Raw genomic sequence first — 6,000 nt, 5'->3', positions numbered from 1 at the left:
CATGCATGACTATTTAAATTTAAATTTAATAAAATTTAAAAGTCAGTTTTCAGACACATTAGCCACATTTTAGGTACTCAATACCCACTTGTGGCTTGTGGGCACTCTACTGGAGAGTACAGAATTATAAAACATTAACATCAATAAATTTCTATACAATACAATTCGAGTTTCTGGAGTGATCTCTTAAGCATCTTTCACTCAGACATAAAAGAAGCAAAGGAAGAGAGCTAAAATGGAAGATCATGCAGGAGATTATAGTTCAGGCCTAAAATGAACTATATTATTTTCTCCACTGAGCTTCGCATAAAAGCAAAGCAAATTGACAATGCTTTCTTCATGCCTTGGAGGAAAACAAAAACAGTTCAGTGAACAAGTAGCCTTGCCCCTACTGCAGCCTACCTTTCTACCTACCAAGAATTTATTCTATTTTTCCTCTTGATGCCTAAAATGTGCTCACTCCCTCCCCAAGAGAGGTATTTCAAAGACCCATATAGCTAATGCATACCACTTAAAGCTCACATCTACTGCACAGAAGAATCTCATTAGAGGAGTCAACATATATAGCAATGACCAAGTGAGCTAATGCTTTTGAAGGTGTCTTTTATACTCTGTAAACTATGATTCGATGGTGCCCAAAGAGGGGATTACATAATATACTGAAAATGACATCAATGCTTTTCTTGGTTAGAACAATGAGCAAAGATTGCCACAAAAGTATCTATAAAAAAAGATTGTCTTTTATTTAAGTAGAAAAAGCATGTATAATTAGTGTATTTATTTTCTTTTTTCCAAACACCTGTATTAAGCTTTCAAAAACACTGTTTAGAGGTAATGCATAAGTACAAAGACATTGAGATACCTTTTTAACTCAACCAAATGAATAGTTGCTTAGTAATGATCACATCAATCAACTGTCAATCAATGAAGTCTCAAGTTTTTTTTCTGCTTCTAAAGCCGGAAAATTAAGATTGTAGACTTATTAGGATATTATGCCTTTGCCTCATCAGAATCACTGTAGTCTATTATTATGAATTAATTGGAAGAAAATAGCATGCCCAGGGTTAAAACGTTTTAAAAAGTGACTTTACGATTAATATGCAAAATAGAGTGAAAACATCATATTTGTAATTGGATTCCTAATATGATGGAATATCAAAGAAAAAATTAGGCAATTACAGAGCAACAATGAAAAATGCAAAGACGTCTCCTCTTGGTTATAGCTCACAGCTGCTCTTGCACATCCTGGAAAATAAACGGCCTCAATTACAAACGTGGCACAAAGAATAATGTTTGTGCATTATAATTAATTAACTTACATGAGCTGATTTTCTCAACTTTATGATCAGTAACCTAAAGGTGAGCAGAATATTCCACATTTAAGATGTATTTTATAATTTAGCACTGATTAACGTTTAATATGCAAAACACGTCATTAGTGTATTGACTTAAAATTTGGTAACATTCTTCAGAAAATAGAGAATAAATTAAGACAAAGCACACATTGTAAGCGTATGTTTTAAGTAATTGCTAATTTGGTTTCTTTAATTCATTCTAGTCATAATTGGTCTGCATATTGCAATGTAAAGTGGTCCTTTGGTGGAAAACTATTGATTTTATATAAATATAATCCCTTATTTTGTGGAGTTGGCTAATTTTTTTAATTATGCAAAGTTTTAATGATGTAACAAATAAACCACCATTTAAAATATTTCTTTCGTTTTGTTCAAATCAAAAAAAACATGAAACATATTTAAAGATGAAGTTGTTTTTAAAAAAACATGCTTGGGAACTATTAAGATTCAAATTTAAATTTCTAAAAGAATTTAAAGTTATACAATCATTTCTCTGCAGTAAGTGGATATTCTTGTACAAAATAAATAATGACACTATAAGATGATGGGTTCTCATTCATATAATTTCATTTGCTTAAGTTATAAAATATGAGGAACGTACTCTATAATTTTGCCATAGTGGAATGTTCATGTAGCTTATAACTTTCAGAAATAATTTAGCCTAATACAATATGTAATTTAGAGCTATAATACTTTGAGTAGGAAAGAGTAAAACCAACAGCTTCAGTTCCATACAAACATGTAATTCTCATACTGCAAACTGTACAGTTTTCTTTCTCTCAGCTATAAACGAATTATTTATTCACAAATGTTACTCCTCTCCCTGTTATGCTGAATGCTAGGAACATATTACTACTTAGTGCTCTATATTAATGTATTATATTGTTTGGGGCATTTGTATTTGTTAATTTAGGATAAGAAGCATGGTGCTGTGTGGTGTGATTCCAGCTCATCTTCTGTGCTATGGTGGATAGTATGCTGCCGTGGAATACTGATGTCACTTTACTTAACACAGACTTCAGCATGTGCACATTTACTTCCTGGTAGCTACTCATCTACTTTTAGCACTGGTAGACCAGAAATAAACAAAAGTAAAAATTAGGAACACTTATTCTAAGAAGAAATGTGAAAGGTATTTTGCGTTATCTAAAATCATTTGTGTTTGAAAATAAAATATTGGGCAAAAATAGGGATTTATAAATGCACTGTAAAAGGATATTTTCTAAACTTTTCAATGATTGTTTCTGGAGAGCATAGTAAGTTAGAAATGGGAAAAAAGGCCAGATTTCACATTTTCTTCTATGTAATTTTAACAGCTATTTGTTGTTTCAAGTTAGATACCATTTAACCACTCTTCATAATTGGAGAACACCAAGGAAAAGTGAGAGGCAAGGCTCCATCCTACATAATTTGAATGAGGACATTCTTTATTTCATTCTCTCTTAGCCATGATCAATGAGATCCTACTGATCAAGATTTTGCATTTTGATGAGTTACAGAAAGGCTCTGGGTCCATCACATTTCTGGAATATAATGTTAATTGTCTTCCAATATTTATTCTCTCAGTTTTTATTGTAGTAATGGAAACTACAACTTCAACTTTTAGTGGCACATGTAGCCAATCGGTAAAACTTGAAGCTTGAGGTGACTACGTAACTAATTTGGCCTCATAAAGTGTGACCAGCAGTGACATTTGCAATTTCAATGTTATATCATCAAAGGGAAGTTGCATGGGTGGTGCAATGGTGGCTTAGTGTCAAAATTCTTGCCCGCCATGCTGGAAACCTGGGTCTGCTTCCCAGAGCCTGACCATGCTAAAAAAGGTATTTATTCACCTTCCACTTCCTTTTTCCTCCAGTCTTAAATGTGGATTCAGATATGATGGTAAATTGCCTGTTTTGACAAAGTAAACAAAATCCATACCCACAATACTCATGCAATAAAGAGATAGGGGAAACTGACTAGATCCCTGAAGACCTCACTGAAAAGTATCATGTTTTACATGAAGTCATTTCTGTTGAAATATAAAGTACTAGAGGAAGCTAGAGATATATAAATGCATAGAGATATATACATGCAGAGTCCAATAGCTCTGGCAAAGATACCTACCTTTGGGCCATTGAGTGAGACAAAAATAAATTTCTGATTGCTTTGGTCTTCTTTGTTATAGCAGCATAGGCTGAACTCTATAACAAATTTTATTTGCGTTAGCCACAGAGAAGTTGACTACCGTTCTGACACATTCTCACAGTTGGTGGCATCAATACTAACAATGTAAGTCTCTTGGAGACAATGCTTAACTTTTATTTTTTTGAGCTAAATCAAATTTAGAGAAAGTAAGCTGGTAAAATTAATTATAAAGAAAGCCAGTACTTCATTTTCTTATTTGACTTTCTTTAGGAATAAGAATTATCCCTTCCATTAGCCTTCAGTATATGTGTGTGCATACTAGTATATATTCAGTATGCCTCCCGTTTTTCCACACCAGGTACTGCTCCTTCAAACTAGCTACAAATATATTCTTCCCCATCCTAGATTTCACACCACTGTCTTCTACCTCTTTATTTTCTTTTGATATTGTATCACCAGAACCTAAGAAACTTGTCTGGTAAAATATAACCTACCTAAGAAGGACAGGTTTGGACCAAGCTGAGTGAGCAAAATAAGAATTATCTTAAGAAGGCAAGATAGAAAAGAAAGTTTCAATTTACAAGAAAATAAGAATTTCCTTGATAATCAGCAGAGCACATCATTACAGAATTTAAAAGGCAGTTTCAAAATAGGAAAGAAAGACATTAGACATGCGTTTTTTGTTGTTGTTGTTTGCTTATAAGTTGAAGGATGGTAGGTGATAGGTTAATTAAGTTAGTGAGATATATAGTAAAAATACTTCGGATAAAAATAATTAAACCATGCTTAGTCATTGATTACTGGATATATTTGAAGTTGCAATTGAGCGAGAACTTGGATGGAAATTCTGCCAGTATTCGTTCCTAGAAGCAGCTCTGGACAGTCTTATCTTATATAATGGCAATATGTTGCCATTATATTAAAATACTGGAATGGTTACAGTTCTCTCATGATCTTATATATATGGTAATAAGTAATTTTCAACACTTAAATAAGTGTTTTCAATTATTATAGGATCAACGATCTTATGCCTTGTTGTTGGTCATACTTTAGTTATTAGACTTAGTCTTTTTATCCAATAGAATATAATTTAAGCCTCAAGTCTAATTGAAGCATGTAATTGAAGTATTGAGTCATTTTCTTGAACACTTTATTCATATGATATTTAAGAAATAATTGTGATTAACTTGTTTCATGGTTTCTCCAGAATTCTATTTCAAGTTTTTAGTAACAGAAGTGTGACTTAAATTTTTACTTTTGAATTGAGAAGTCATTGAGATCAGTCTTGAAAAGTCAAATGCTTGTTTTCTCCGAATAATCTTATACAATTTTTTCTTGAGTGTAGCCTCGGATCATGTGTTTAATGCTGTTGAGTAAATTGCATGTAAGCCAGAAATGTAAGAAGGATCTGTAGGTGAAAGAAATACAGAGGGTTGAAGCAGATAGAGCTAATTAATGTGGATCCATTCCAATTGACAATTATGATTTTGAAAGCTATCAAGGAATTTATGTGGTTAGAACTCAAAAACTCAAATGGCAAAGATGAATCAAGATATTAAAATAAACAGAAGCCAGTAAGAGATGGACATGCTTCTCTATATTGCCAGTTGATTTTATTAAGTAAATCTTCATCAAGTTTTATATTATACTCCATTAAATAAATAAGATAGAAATTTAGGCAATTACTCTATTATTAATTAATTGCAAGGATTTGAACATTTAAACTCTAATAATGGGAAAATCTCAAGTATAATTTCTTCATTGGTAGTAAAGAATGTATATAGTTTGATATTATTTTTTAAATCACCCTAAAAAATCAATGCATATCATCTATTAAAAGATGCTTCCCCATATCTTTATGCTGGAAACAAAGCTGTTCATATTTCCAAGGAAGAGAATATCAAAAGGTAAGAGAGATTGCACCTGATATGTAGCCATGTAGCCATGTTTACTTTCTTTATTTTCCATAGTGGCAAAGGGTGTAATACTTTAAATAACTTGGGGTGGATACAATCTTTCTAGGTAGAAGATATTAATTAGAAAATTGATCTGTTAAATTCATTGAATTGTTTAGTATAGTAGATGATTTTCAACCCACCAAAAAAGAAAGGCAATTCACAAGAAATGCAAGTAATACATCAACAGCTATAAACATTGACTTGAGTTTTATTTCTACATTATTACCAGATTATTAATATTTGCAAGATTTTATAATGTATTTCATTTTAACATATGGATTCATTATCCTAAGACACAGGATCCATAATCAAATCTTCCTGCTTCCTCTCCCCAAACCCCACATGCAATCCATACATCGACTGCAGTGGCGAAAAGAATCTTAGAGTAGATAAGCAAAAGGGGACAAAAATGGCTGAACTTTAAAGTTAACTGATTGAGCATTTGCTTGAATTAAACATTTAAATGTGGCTAATTAACTCATTAACCTTTACATTAAAAATTCTGTTTCACACTGTGTACTACAGCACAGTTCAGCTATGGTTCAGGTGTTACTTAA

Source organism: Tamandua tetradactyla, chromosome 4, assembly GCF_023851605.1.
Source record: "Tamandua tetradactyla isolate mTamTet1 chromosome 4, mTamTet1.pri, whole genome shotgun sequence".
NCBI classification, from domain to species: Eukaryota; Metazoa; Chordata; class Mammalia; order Pilosa; family Myrmecophagidae; genus Tamandua; species Tamandua tetradactyla.
Note: the sequence above shows the minus strand (reverse complement) of the source record.